The sequence below is a fragment of the Puntigrus tetrazona genome, chromosome 6 (genome assembly GCF_018831695.1).
Source record: "Puntigrus tetrazona isolate hp1 chromosome 6, ASM1883169v1, whole genome shotgun sequence".
NCBI classification, from domain to species: domain Eukaryota; kingdom Metazoa; phylum Chordata; class Actinopteri; order Cypriniformes; family Cyprinidae; genus Puntigrus; species Puntigrus tetrazona.
In genome coordinates, this window is record NC_056704.1 from 20,161,324 (window position 1) to 20,177,742 (window position 16,419).

Sequence of the window (16,419 nt, forward strand, 5' to 3'; positions counted from 1 at the left end):
TTATTACATAATTTTATGACACAATCAGTATAACATAGTAACATTTATGCAATTCTGAATGCTACAATAAACTGGAACAACAGACTGACTTTATTGCATTTGATTTTATTTCATCTTTTGCATGCATTTCTCTGTATGGTTAGACAAAATGATTCATTAAAAAGATCTCCGACTGGACATCATCCTCGGTCCACAGGGTTTCCATGCCATTCTCTGACTCAAGCCAGTTGGTTTTCCCAGGCGTCTACTGGTAATTAATCATTATTCATGTTAGAACATAAAAAAAACATAGAAAACATAACAAAAAGAACACTACATACCATGTTATTCTTTAAAATACCTTGAGAAAGAAATGGCATTTCTAAATAAAGGCTATATGAATGTACCATAGTACTACAATCCAATGTGTTCACCATGGTACTGTCACTGCACTTTTAATAAAGGAAATATTTAAACACAAAAGATAGACTATGAGAATATAGGCACACTATAAGCTAATTTCCATCAGAAATATCACAAAGCCATATCTGACATGGTAAATGCATTTGATGTTCATTTGCATATGCGATTTGCATATGCATATGTGTATATGTCTCTCTCTCTCTCTCATATATATATATATATATATATATAAAAAAAGGTATATAGTATATCAAGAGCTTTCAATTCAATGGCACTTAATTATACAGTAAACAAATAAATAACAGTAGGCAGACTGTTATCTACAAAAATGTCACAATTTCTACATCACATGATAGAAATATCACATTTACAACGGCAAATGATCTGTTTTACGTTTGAGAAAACAACAGCGTTTCTTGCTCTGCTCTCTCTCACATCTCATTAACAAATATGAGAGGGCCTCTGGATGTGGGACTCCCCACCTGTCGGTACAGCATCGGCTGTCCTAGATTGGTTTGGGGTAGGCTGAAGCCTCCGCTTGATAAGTCAAAACTGCCTTGATTGTAGAGCCTTTGGCCAAAACCAGCTCCGGATTGATCAAAACTGGTTTGACTGTACTGCCTGAAGCTGCCGCGTTTCTCAGAGGGTGTTCTGGAGGGATAGCGCTGAAAAGACTTATGCAAACCTGTCTCTTTGTAAGCAAACCAAATATTACCAGCCCAAAGGATGAAGTTCAAAAAACCAAAGGCCTGTAAGAACACAAGGAGGAATTTGAATTATTTATTATTTATTATTAAAATGTTCTATTTGTAAACGAGTCATTTTCATAGGAAAATAAATTTGTTAAGACATGCTGGCTTGGCTTGGCTAAGCCTTGCCTGGGGGTTTAAAAAACATTAAAAAGTGTGAGAGCAGCTGCTAGGCTGCTGTGGATGGTTTCTGTCTAATTGATAGGAGGGTGTTGGGTGGTTGGTAGGGTGTTGTAGGGTGGTTTCTAGGCTTTTGTAGAGTCCATGGTGGTGGTGGTAAAGTATGTGAAGCCCACGTGATTATGCATATATATTATACGCTACTTTTCAAAAATTTGGAGATAAAAAGAAGCTGGAAAAATCCTGTACAACGTTAACACAATTTAAAATAACTTTGTCATTTTAATATATTGTAACATTTAATGTGTTCCTATGAGTTTTCAGCATACTTCAGTGGCATATTAGGCTTTAAAAATCATTCTAATATGCTGATGAAACATTTCTGATTATTATGTATTATAATATTTCTATTTTTTCTGTGCAATCCATGATCATTTTCCCAAAAGGATTCTTTAATGCATAGAGACTTCGTCTGAAATTAAACAGTTTGTAACATCATAAATGTCTTTTTATTTTTTGATTTAGTGCATATTTACAAAATAAAAGTATTATGACCACATCTTTTTTAAAAGGCAGTGCATGTCAATTGCTAATGAATTGACATGATTTTTTCTTTCCCATATCAATACTGTGTAAAAATAACCAACTCACCACAGACATGTTGAGATTCGTCCAGATGGGCTCTTGCAAAACCTCACATAAGTTCTCTTGGGCTCTGCAAGCAGACATTAACAGCAGGATTTGATGCACATCAGTGGCTGTCTTCACCCCAGACAGAGTTTTAGCCCAGGCAATTGAGCTTACCAGCCACAGGCTAGAGAAGGCTAAAGTCACCAAGAAATCCTATGGGGATTGAAAAGAAGAAGAGTATAAACAGAAAGAGTTCTTGACGATTTAATTGAGTTATATTGAGCTTTTCAGCACAGTATGGGCTCTCAGGCTTTTCCTTTTACAGCGTACATTTCTTACAGAAATTCTGAAATGCACTCACAACTACTGGACCTCTGTTCTTCTCTCTGTATTTGTTCTGGTAGAAGATGTAAACAATTGTGGCCAAAAGGGAATAGAGAAAAGCTAGGACTGATACAGTGACGAAGAACTGTGCAGATGAAGCATAATCCCCCGAGAAAGAGAGTCTCTTTCCTGGTTCCTTCACACAGAGGAGCACTGAAGTGTACCTGCTGGAGTCTGGAAGGAGAACACATCTTTTTGTTTCAGTCCTTTTGTGTAATCTTTAAAATTTGAGATAACAATGGGATGCTACTAATATGTCAGATATCTTCTAAAAATAGTCACTCACTTTAATTACTTTAATTTTGTTGTTAGCTATGATGCATTTATTCTACAAGTGGAAGTAATCAATAAAAATGCACAAATATTAGATTAAAATGTTGCCTATAGAAATGAAATAGGTTGCAGTATTAAAAACTAAAACAATACCAGAAATAATAATAAAATAAAAAAATTACAAAGCTGCAACTGAGATGAAATTTTTTATTAATTTAAAACTAATTAAAAATATAATTGAATACTACAATAGCATATAAATGCTAAAATAACAAATTAATCCACTTTATTAAATCTATTTACACAGTGTCCCTGTTAAGTCTATTATTATAAACACTCATAAACACTGTTTTTAATGAAATTATTAATGAAACCCCTCTGGTGTTTGGTCGAAACTGTTGTACTGTTGTTTGGTACTCCCAAAACCAAGATACATTTCATAACCCATAATAGGGGCACTTAAAAAGTGAACAAGGAAAGAAATTACATATCACACTATTACACAATACAATTATAATTATACATCTTAATTGTAATTCTGTACATTTGTTTGACTACATATTTAAAACTAAACTAAAAATATCAAGTCTTTTTACTTAAACTGATAATACATGTTTGCAGTTTAACATGCAGTATATGTGGTAGTTAAAAATACTTACCGGAATGGGTAGTTGAAACTGATGCTGATGTTGCTTTGGGTTTTGTCCAAACATTCTACTTTAACCATTATCTGGCCAGAGTATCCCCCACATGTTGCAAATGCTAAAACAGCAAAAAGCTATAGGAGAAAAAAAAAGCTAATTATTAGTGAAAAGCCTTGAAGATATAAGCCTATATGTGGAGAGGACAAAGATCAGTTCTCTAGGCTCCCCATCGGTAGCTTTACTTCATCACATAAAGTCAAGACAAATTAACCTCACAGAGCATTAAAACATTCTGTTTTAATTATCCTTCTGTTTTTTGATTTAAGGTCAATTTAAATGACCTTTCATCTAACTGCCACACAATGAATCATGCAGAATTAGACACAGATGCTTTTTAAGTGCACTAACCCTTGCAGTTACTGTAGACCTGGATGGCAGGCACCAGCGCGTTTGACACGATTTGAATATTTTTTCACCCATTCAGTTTTGCGTTTAGCATAATAAATGAAAAGGCTAGAGTTTTACTGGACAAGTGCCAATGCTTTATTCTCCGTGGACACAGGTGTTTGATAAGAAATGTGTCCACGTCTCCTGCTATTCTCTCCCCTACCTTCTTCTCTTACTGTTTCTGATAGTATGATATAGCAGGTGAAAGGAAGCAGGCCATTTCAATTAATATTTAATGCCTTCATTGTATATATTAATTATATACAGTCTGGAATACTTGTGTGTGTCAGGGTCCGTCTGTGTCTCAAAGAAAGACATAGAGACACAGCAGAATGAATTATGCTATTTCTTTCTTCGGACTATATGAAAAATGCTTTTAAAATGTGTGAATATTTAATTAATATCACATGTACAGACATCCCATCCAACATACATTAACTATGTATACACAGAACAGATGAAGCAAAAAAAGAAAATGGGTAGCTTCTTTGATGAGTCTCTGATGAGACCCAGTGAATTATGCAAAGGTTACCCAGGGGTTGCCAGCACACCCAGAAACACACACACACACACACACAATCATATATTTACACCCACACTAATTACCTAATATTTACATAAATATGCATGCCTATATAGTATGTGCAAATACAAACATGCAATCACACTGCATTTAACTCAGCTCAGATTCATCATTAAAATCTGTCAAAGAGCTGGATGGCATCGATCTTTTGCACATTTCAACAAGAGCAGATGAATTATTCAAGCAAGAGAGACTACAAACAGGGAGCCGGTGCTGCGACCCCAAAGAGCAGCTAATAATTAAATCTGATTCCTGATAGACATATTTGCACGTATTTAAACACTATTTTAAGAACTCGACCATAAGAAACTGCACAAAATCCTGTCCAACTTTACGTTCATTAAACACTTTATCTTGCAACTGTCAAATTATGAGCAAATAGATATCGATGCACTTTCAAATCACATTATATTTGTAGTGGGTTTACACTGAATTGAAAAAAAGATACAAAAATAATAAATCAATAAAAAATGAACAATACATATTTTGTTTTATCTTTAAGCAATGTTTGTAATAAGTGGTAACGAGCCAATAAATTTATCAAATAAAACTGCTAATACTTGAAGATTTCAGAAAAAGAGAGGTCTTACCGGAGCAAATATGACCATACACATTGATGAAACGGATTAAGCATCAGCCTGTGAGTCTGTCTGTGAAGGAGAGTTGAGCTCCTCTGCCAGCCAAACCCAGAGATACTGAGTGAGTGAACACCATGGAGATCTTCTACAGGGGAAACTGGCACTGTGTGTGTCTACTCAGTGTGTCAAACATGTACACACACACACACACACACACACACAGATGCACATAATAAGGGGCACACATAATAATACACATAGACCCCTGGCATATAAATGCAGAACTACTGCACATGTGTATGTAAATATGCATATATTCTGTACATACACCCAGACTCTGAAAAATATGTAATTAAGAATGTTATAATCTAGATCACCTCTACATTAACAGATGTAGAGATGATCCTTAAGAGATGTATTGGGTAAATTGCAACCATTGCCTCAGTGTTTTACATGCAGTACATAAATAATTAGGATTATAACTGATTATAGCAATGGCTCTGTATTTTCATTAATTATTGCAAATGAATCTAGACTGTTGGTAAATAAATTTTCCCCTGCACATTTATGATGGCTAAATATCTGGTCTGTGAATGCAAATGATTCAAGCAGGACAATTATCACAGTCCAATAAGCTGTTTAATCACGCCGGCAAGATTAGTGATGGAAATGAACTTACGTTTAATAAAAAATTATTTGTTTTGTTTTATTTATTTTAATAGGAAATATCTGTAGTCACTCCATCTCAGCCAGCTTTAAGGACAAAATAAAAGTATAATGAATACAGCACGTATAGGTGTCATTAATATATAGGTGTTAATGACACGTAAACATTTTCTCATGTTTTTCACCTGTATCCACCTTGTGTGCTTTTATATGTCATATTATAAAGCCAGGTCATGAATAAAAAACAGTGCCTTGAATGTACCAAACAAAGCTGGTGTTGGTGGCTTTATAAGATCTGAGCCAAATGCTTCCTTTGATCAGTAAAAGGTTCGTTTTCAGAGCCAAGAGATAATTAAAAAGTCATGAAACACTAATGCACGTTTGCAGTAGAAAGAAAGAAAGAAAGAAAGAAAGCTGGCCATATACTTACGCATTCATACTCACTCAGTTGTTATGCTCTTATACAATGCTACCATCTGCTGTTCGAAGCTGTTTCCTGCATGCTACTCACTAAAACATTCATTGAGTTGTTTCTTTAAATGTATACTTGTATACTATATATGTATGCTTTACTCATTTTTCTTATAAGAGAGTTAAACATTCCCTAATACTAGACTATCACTCCTGTAACTTCCATGTGCTTTCCTTTTCACACTGCGTGAGCTTCTTGAAATATAAGGTGCTGTTACTTTAATTCTCCACTAGAAGGGCTGTTGTGTTTGAAATGCCTTATGGAAGGTGTTTACGTTGAAATATCAGTTTTCAAAAGTATTCCTAGAGTTCAATTTTGCTGTTTTAACGTTAAGTCCTGAACTGCAGCTTCCTTGTCTTTCCTGTTTATATGGTCAGCTTTCTCTGCTAAAAGCTAAAGAACTACCACCCCAATGTTAATTTTATGATGAAAACATGAAAACATTGCAGTAAATGGCCCTAATTATGACATTATTTCACAGCTGTCTTGTTCTCCATCTTCTTTTCCCCACCCAATGTCTCTCACTCTTTGGCTCATTGTTTTAGATCTCTCGAACGCCAGGATCCACTCAAAGCTAATTTAATTCTGGCCTCCTATCAGCTCTTTGCTCACATACAGTGCGATTTTTGCATTAAGGTAGGCAACAAATATATGTCCCAGAATGGAGCCAATGATGCAGGCAACCTTTGGCAAGAAAACCCCTTACCTACACTGGGGAGATACAAAACTAAATCATGGCCTGCACAGTTAAAGCGAAAGAGATTCAGCAGAAAGAGCTTACAAGCAAGCAATTCTGCAACACAGACAGAGACTGTCCCTTTAATATTCCTATGAAATGATAATGTGGTAGGCCTAAATGTAATTAATTATGCTTGTACTGAATATCTGAGAAGATGAAATGAATAAATTGATAATACAAAAAGAGTTTCAGAGTGCCTAATTAGAGGTGTCATAATATGCAGCCAACAATAGGGTTTTATTACGCTGCTGAAAGGAGAAAATTGCAGGTAATTTTGCAGGTTTGCTTTATCACATGTATGCAATGCTGCACTGTTCAGTGAATCAAAGCACTTGGTGTCTTTAGGCATGTCAGCTGTATAAATCTTTTATGACGTGATACACCATGATTGAGTAATGGGTGAAAACTGTTAACTTGCATTGTGCTTATAATTGACAGAATAACCATAATAGCTTCCTACTCGTCCCTGTATGTTCATCTAAATGCCCTGTGTTCAAATACTTGCGTATTTCCCAGCTTATGTCTCTCAGAATGAGGAAGGAGTTAGTGTTTCCCGGTGGATGGCAGGTCTGAAGCTCTGACAGCAGTGAGTTTTTCACTACGCCTGAAGTGCTGCTGCTCTTCACTGCATATTTAATGAATCTTTTTCTGGCTTTTTCTTCTCTGCTGTTCCTGTCTAGCTTAGGTACAAGAGGGAGAAGAAAGAAAAAGACTGATTACATGCTGTTAAATAGCAGACAAACAAAATGCATGTTTCAGTGTAATTAAACTGTGATCTAAACAATGTTTTTAAACCTTTTGTCTTATATACAGCTCCACGTGGCTCTTTCAACGCCAAACCAAGCTATTCATTTATTCATTTATTGTATAAAACCAGATTATATCATATTGGTTATTAGTCTATTTAACATTATTATCAATATGATTGAAATTGCTAATTTTACAATGACTCTCTTTGCCAAAAAAATATTGGGAAGACAATATTTGGGAAGACAATACATGCAGTTTGAAAAAAGTAAATGTGATTGGTATTGACAACCAGCTTACTTAATACATGATTGTCACATACATTGAATAATCAATGTCAAATCTTTTTTTTACTCTCACTATTGCAGCGAATTTCACCTAACATTAACCATAGGGACGGTGATAACAACGTCCACAACGGCGTGGGTTTTAATTGCATTGTGTTTTTGAACTTGAATGCTGTGGTTGAAAAAAGAAACCGGATCTGTATGATGCACAGTTTAGGTCTGCGAGTCAAAATAAATAACAGAACTGAATGAAACCATTATGAAATTCATAGAGGTTTGGAACTACTTGAAAGTGAGTAAATGATGACAGAATTAAATTTTTGATTGAACTATTCCTTAATGAGTTCTATAGTATTTTGTTGTGCAGCTCAGCTCGTGTTCAACCCTTACCTGTAACATTGCCAGATCAAATTTTTACCTTGCTTGCGTAAGCATGTGTGGGGTGGAGCTATCAAAATAGGGGCGGGACCCTTTTTAGGGAAGGGGCATGTTTGTTTTGTTGATTTCAAATATTAACGTTTGCTACCAGAAATCACTTACCCTACCTTTAACTATCTTTATAATATCTCTGCTTAAGAATCACGGATCGTCATTCTTCTTTTGCTGTAATTATGGAGATGGAAAGAGGTGAGTGCTAAGATGAGACTCACTTTAGAACGAGAGAACTTAACAGTGCAGATGTACCCTTTGGTGTCACTGCTGTTCTGCCTGGTGTTGTACCAGATCAAGGACCAGTGCATTAAAGAGCTCTATATTTAGAAATAATGGTCCTCTTAAACCTGGCTCTGTTCTAGAAAAGGGTACAGAGCGGTAAAAGACAGATGCCTGGGAGGATGCATGTAAAGCTGGTCTCATCGTATTGGTGTAGTCTTTGATGAAACATATACTTCTGAAAGATGACTGAAGCCTAAGTGAGGGGCTGTTGTGAGTTGTTCCACTTAGAGTATGTCTAATTCTGATCAATAAGACTTGAGGACTTGAATACACTGTAGGTCTGATGAATATAGATCTAAAAGTCTGCACAGACATAGCCTACATGTGGTCATGGAAACTGAATAATAGGTGCATTCATCATTGTAAATAAGTATCCTGTTTCATCAGTTTGTTTCCTGCGAACATAGAAAGAATAGAGTGGCTGAGGGAGAAAAAAAAACAGAGACTCAAAGTGTTTTAATAATACAGAGAGCTTTTCAACCACGTCTGTAAGCACTCAGACTCAGCCTTTGCCATTGACCCACTGATATTCACACATCCATTCATTTTCCCATGACTCTGCCTTGTATTTTCACACCCTGAAAAGACAGACACACACATACAGTTTAATAATGTCACACGGTCAAGAAGAAAGACTGAGCTTTTTTAGATGTTCTTTACTCCATGACATTATGAGTTAAAGAAACCATGAAATGGCTCGACAAGTGAGATTTTCTTTCCTGTACTGATGTATTCCTGTTAAAACTGGAAGACGTATCAAAGAAAAAACGTTCAATGTTTATGATTTGCTATCGAAATGAGCAATATATGGTGAAGGGACAATATTATTTTACAGGAAATTCTATTGGACAAAAAAGTAAAAAACACCCCTATGTGCTAAATGATATCATCAATATTCAGTTTTCATGGAAGAGTTAAAAGTGGTTTGTTTAAGGGACTTTATTTGTCAATACTTGTGCATATGTTCACTGTTTAAAATCCTTCATCTGAGGGAGGTGCTGTTGGGGTGGAGGGGTGACTTGATGAATATGCAAATGGTGCTTGTTCAATTGATTGATTAGCAGAACAATGCACCTCTCCCCACACTCCCATCCCCTCAGTGTTGTTTCATTTCAGATCAGCCTAATTGCCTTACACGGAGCAAGGAAACAATGTTTATAAGGAGATGTTTGTAGAATGAACGTGTCTAGCATGTCTGAATGTAGTACACAGATGCACGCATTTTGAGAACTTGTTTATGGTTATACAGGCTATATATCAGACGTATAATAAAATATAGTTCTTCATATATAAATAATCATTTGTTTTATACTTGGAATGATGTTTCAGTAGCAACTGACTGATGGGAAAACATGGATGATCATGGCAAGAAATGTTACTACTTGTAGTCAATAGTAAATAACTTTGCTTTTTATTTCATTATATAGTGCTACTTTCATAAATGTATTACTTTATTTTTACACTATCTATCTATCTATCTATCTATCTATCTATCTATCTATCTATCTATCTATCTATCTATCTATCTATCTATCTATCTATTTATATATCTATCTATCTATCTTTTTATCTACAAATCATTATATATATTTATAAAAATCTGATGGGTCATATGCCTCCTCTGTCTGATTTGGCTTGACACTTCTGAATGTTCAGCATTATTTTATGTACAGCGAGTAAGACAGAGAGAGAGAGAGAGAGAGAGAGAGAGAGAGAGAAAGAAAGAAGAGGGCTGGTAAGAATCCTGAAATACAGCAATTATGGAACTGTCATGGCTAAGGTATTAAAGTCAAAGTAGACTGAGGAAAAAAGGAACAGAGCGAGGATGTGAAAATGGCAGGGTCAAGGCCAGCTCAAATCATTCTATTAATAACCCATTTTGTCTTTTTCCACAGGAGACGATATGGTAAGAATAAAATGAACTGCTTCTGCCTATACTGTGAATAAATCACTGACATATTGTTAGATTTTGATATATAATTTAAAAGCATGCACATAAACATCAAATACCAAAACAAGCCCTTTGACTTCATATTATTTATAGCCAGTTGTTGTACATAAGCAGGGTGTGGTCTTCAAAATGTTTAATGCATAAGACAATTAATATTGGAGTAGCATAAGCTAACTTTCTGTATAATATAAATGTTCAAAAAACAAATAAATACAAAACATCACCAGAGATTAATTTGTTTCACGCCAAAAACGCTGCAAGCTGATATTAGCTTTTCCATACAAGTTCCTCCAACAGAGAGATGGCGAAACATACATTGAAGCTGAAGTAAAGCAGGGCAGAGAGAAACTCAATCAATTATTGATGGTTAAGATGCAGAGAGAGTGCTGCTGCAGATAGAGCAAGGCTGGGTGGGAGGGTGATGGGGATCTGGAGAACCATTTATGCCAACATCCACTGGAGAAAGCCCAAACAGGAAGTGATAGCATAGTAGCATTGTTCTGGAAACACCAGGGTGGTTCCTGTGGTCTGGAACGATGAACATCTGTCCTACAGTACATGAAAGCAGACCTCAAAGAGCCTGTAAAATCTAATGATCCAATCTCCTGATTGAACCAGACATAGTCATTTGGTTTGAGAACTGTTTTCTTTTCTTTTTTTAAGTATTACTAAAGTATTCTGAGAGTGAGTAATTATTTGTGCGGTAGGATATCCTTACATTAAATAATTGCTCTTGTTGCAAGCAGGACATATTTTCATATCAGTTAGGTTCATCGACACATTCGTGGAGTGTGATCATTCTGAAATAAACCGAACACTTAGATATATTTAGCAAATGTGTGAACATGCCGGCGTGTTTTTGGAGAGCACCGCTTTATACTGAACATCTGGTGTGATAGTCTGAACCATTGGGACTTTATATTTATAGTCCTGACTGCAAATTCTCCGGCAAGCCCTGTAGAACAAAGGGCATGTTACAGTTAAATGGTATTTTTGTTTGCCATTTTTTTGTGAAGGACAGTTTTTCTTTTTTTTTTTTTAAGGGTCCAGAAGTCTTTGTCAAATGCTGACTATCATAGTGGGTGAGTAATCTTGATAAATGATCAAAATGCAGTCAGCGTGATTGGAGATCACGTTTCCCCATCCATCAGGAAAATTCCCATAAGCCGCTCAATATATACAACACATAAACCAGGGACTAAGTCTTGCCACAGGGCTGTGTGTGATGACATTTATTATACATAAAGAATATAATGATTACAGTTTCAAAATCATATTTACACTAAATGATCAGAGTGATGTTTCTGTGCATTTGTTAGCAATTTATTGACAGGAAAACACAGATGAACGCAGTGAGGATTCATATTGAGTGGTTTCAGAAACTATGTTTTTATGATTATACACTTCTCATGCTTGAAACCTTTCTGTTGTACATTACTGTGCCTGTGACATTAAAACCATGAAGACTTTTTCCTTTGGATTTAAATAATTGTTTTTTAGTTATAAAAGCAAAGCAAGGTTTGTTCATATTAAACGATTTGTTCTAAAATGTAAATTACACACACTCATATATATAAATTAAGACGTATAATTATTATTTCTTTTAGGTCTCTCTGTATAATTATTATGCAATTGTTATGTTAAACACTGTCTGTCTGCACTATAGCTTTGCTTTTGATTTGCACAGTGGGCGAATAATCTTGATAAATGATCAAAATGCAGTCAACACGACTGGAGTACATTTCCCCTATCCATCAGGAATATTCACATAAGCCTTTGGATATATGGCTATATGACTGTACATAGTCAAGTATTAATTCTTGCTGCAGGGCTGTGTGTGATGATAAAATTTGTCACAGTCACAAGATGGAAAGAATGTAAGCCAATAATGTTAAAAATTTTGCGCTGTCAAAAACTAACTGAAATATGTATTTGTTTTTGAAGGCAACAGATCTTAAATCTTTTATCGTGAGTGTTGTTTAACATGTCATAGTTGAGAAAGAGCAGGTCTCACATAAGGGTGGGGCTCATCATAAATCACACTATCCTTTTATCAGCTGCCACCATAAATTATCTGATTTTCTTTCTTTGTGTCTGCTGTTTATTGATTTTTTCCCTCGTGGATACAATTGGAAACACCTTATGTTGTGATTTTGTTGCTCTGTGACTTGCTGTTCCTTCAGAAATGCCCCCAAAACGACCTGAAGACATGTTGCTTTAAGTAGGAAAAAAACTACAAACAAAACCCCCTACCACCAATGTGCTCTTGAGTCAGACACTTAACCCCAGGTTGCTCCAGAGGGACTGTTGCCATAGTAAGGGAAGTCGCATTGGATAGAAAAGCTTCTGCTAAATGGCAAAGCTTGTGAGGACTGTATGTCTCTCTAATGTGTAAAACGTAAAAGATGTAGATTTTCTGTATTTTATATCTTCTATATTTCCAAACAGTACATGTCTACTTAATAAATAATAATTATTATATTATAATCAATATTATAATCAATAAACCTTTTTCTTATTTGATTTGGCTTTCTGACCTTTAAAATAACCTTCACTTGTGTAACATATTCAGGTTGAATTAGCCACACACACACACACACACACACACATACATACACACACACACATACAGGTATATATACAGTATATATATATATATATATATATATATATATATATATATATATATATATATATATATATATATATATATATGCTGTGTGATTACTGTCATTTTATGCTATTAATACTAGTTCATAAATGGTTTATGTTTTCTGCACAGTGTGAAATATTGTTTGATGTTCTATGTAAAACAGATTGGAGTATGTTTTACAATAATTTAATTCATAGTTAATGGCAGATTATTTTTAATTATTTGTAAAATTTACTAGCAATTTCAGATTAAAAGTAGTTTCTTCCCCATTTATTTCAATGTGACATCTTAAAAAATATATAGGCAATTTTATGTCTATATTTTAATTTATGATTTACTGTATTAAAGTAAAGTAATGAAGTAAATGTATTTTGTAATATTATTATTATTATTATTATTATTATTATTATAGTATTGAATATGAAGCTTTAAAACATGGACACATTTAAAGTTAATTCAAAGTGTTTAGAGAACATAGAAATACTTTTGATTACCATTTCAAATGTTCTTCTTATTAATATTTTTTTATATTTGTTGGCTGCTGCAAATATACATGTGCTACTTATGACTGGTTTTGTGGTCCAGTGTTTTTGTTGTGAACCATTTTTTCCCCCAGTGTTTTTCACTGTGTTTTTAATAAAGCATGGCCCACTTTACCTAAAATTAAATTTGTCTGGAGTACATGACCTCAAAATGTTTATATATTATATATGAACTGATTTAAGTTTTATAGCTGGACTATAACAAAAAAAAAAAAAAAATAATAATAATAATAATAATATATATATATATATAATATTTTATATAATATATATATAAATTACACGTTTCACAAAAAGTGTCCCACTTCACCTGAATTGACCCTGCAAAATATACTTTGGCTAGTATAACTAGTTACTCCAAAATACTGCTACTAATAACAGAAATAGTTCACAACTGTGATGACTTGTGAAAATACGGTTGAAAATAAAGCATACATCTGATGTGAAATATGGTGACATAATAAGGCAAGTCCATGTCCTGTGAGTAAAGCCCAGAGGTCAAATGAAATAACAGCACATTCTCGGTGTCAACTGCCCTCACCATTTTTGCGACCGAAATGACCCGCTCTCTCATCCAGCACCGCGGACAGCGCCTGCGTCTCACGCGAGACTCAGCAGGAAGTGGCCATCATTCGCTCTTTTCATTGCGCGCGCCCCTCCCATCCCCGTTCCTCCCAAGTCCCTCGCAATGACTGGCGAACGGAGGCACAGCACGGAACACGTATGCAGCAGCAGCAGCAGCATCTTTGCACTGGCCGTGTGAAGAGATTGCAGTGTCTGCTTCCGCGCCCGAAGTGTTTCAGGAGGTTAAAAATTCACCGCCAGTCGACCAGCCCTCTGAATGTCGAACGCTACGTCAACAAACTGATAGGTTTCCACGCCGTAAACATCCCATCGTGCGTTTAATTCGCTTGTACGGTTAGGCGAGCGCCGTCCGAGAGCAAAAATGTTGGATCCATCCTCCAGCGAAGAGGAATCGGACGGGATAGTGGAGGAGGAAAGCCGAGAGGTGATGGCTCCACAGTCCGGATCCTCTCGCATCTCGCCCAGCAGGACCAGCGAGAGCTCCGATAGGCTCCAGCCCGCCAGCCGAGGCTCCAGCGCGCGACCATCCAGCCCGAGCCCGTCGGCCGCCAGCGAGCAGGAAAAGGAGGACGTGGAGAAACTGCATCGGGAAGAAGAGGAACGAAAGAAGAAGCTGCAACTCTATGTCTTTGTGATGCGATGCGTCGCCTATCCCTTCAACGCCAAGCAGCCGACTGATATGGCAAGGCGACAGCTGAAGGTAAGAGCGCGAGGTGTCCGGATCTCACCTTGAGAAAAACGTTATGCATCATAACGCACCTTTTATGTCATGCAATTGCCAGTAAACAATGCACTGAAACCCCGTGCGTACGTCAGGTGATATTACTCTTAAAGTGAGGAGCATTTCTAAAATCACCTTATCCTGCACGGGACACTTATAAAATCTCAGCCTTCATTTTCAGGCTGCTTTTAAGCTCGAGAGCTCCTGTCGCGAGACCCCAAACCCGAAGGAATTCGTGCATGCTCGGTCAAAATCGGCCGCACGAGACGAGCTCTAATTATAGATATTCTTCAAGAGTCTGATGGACCAAAATAAAGCGGTGTCATTGCCGTAGTACGGTCATGTGACTCGTTCGCATTGAAAGTCAGTGGTTGTGTGCAGTCTTGCGGCCATAGGATATTCAGTTCCATTTGCGCCATCTCTCGCGCCGCTCATTCATCTTCCAAGGTGACTTTTGGTGTAACAGATGCGAACGCGGGACGCACCGTTCACAAGGTCGAAAAAGCGCAACGAACGTATTTGTCAACTGTTTATGGAAATACTTCATCTTATTTTATCGTAGTAAAAACGTCAAATACTATTAAGTAAAAATGACTTCATCGTAGTTCACCATATTTTGGGTTCGTCTGGTTCATTATGCTTTTTTTTTTTTTTTTTTACTCAAAAGCCTGTGCATAAACAAGTCTAAGTTAAATGCAACAAATCGAACTGGGCTACCTTGAAAGTTTTATGTGCATACAATTAACTTAAGACTGGAAGAAACAAAAGAAACCTGTCATAGCCATCCTACCATAAAAATGTTTCCTTGTTCAGAGAGGTATCTTTCAGAGGTCCCATCCAATTTCCCTCAGTTATTGATCCAAGCTGATCCTGACTATTTACAACATGCTCTGAAACCACAGTTAACAACTAGAGTTACTGCTATAGTAAGTGACGAAAGGAAAAACATCTGTTCTTTTGTCCATTCTTATTCTGATAATTGCATTTGTTATCGCATGCTTTGCAAATGAACAAGAAAAAGCTAAAAGCTTTGGAAAATCAAAGCAAATATGGTATGACCTGACTAGTCTTATTTTCACAGTATGAGAAAAGAGAAAAAAAGTCTAGGGAAAATGGGACATATAGCATATATGATGTGTTAAATAAAAAAGCCACATAGCAGCGTATAGTCAATATTTGGTTATGCAACATGGCTTAGTCAGATGTGAGCACAATAGATCTCATTGAAAAACTGAATGCATTTATCCCCAGTATTGTTATTCAATGCTAGGCAGCCTCACGTGAGTCAAACAGACCATTATACATGTAAATGCTTTGATCAATAACATTGCATTGAGTACCTGCTGTTTGTCATTACAAGAAGTCAAAGCTCTGATCTTTACAATGTGTGCTGGTTCAGATGAGTGAGTCAGGGATGGTGGAATTTGGGTCATTACAACGGATCTAAGAGTTGAGTCACTGTTAAGGTCTTTTAGGTTCAAAAGAGTCATTGCAGTCAATCATTTTAGTGACTCAGAATCAGTCCTGTGAAT

At 36.1% G+C, this 16,419-nt stretch overlaps 2 pseudogenes; one reads left to right on the top strand and one right to left on the bottom strand.

The window, feature by feature from the left end:
- Positions 1–574: 574 nt before the first annotated feature.
- LOC122347126 lies at positions 575–4,956 on the bottom strand (annotated as a pseudogene).
- An 8,911-nt stretch (positions 4,957–13,867) lies between these two features.
- Positions 13,868–16,419, top strand: part of LOC122346367 — a 45,914-nt pseudogene continuing 43,362 nt past the window's right edge.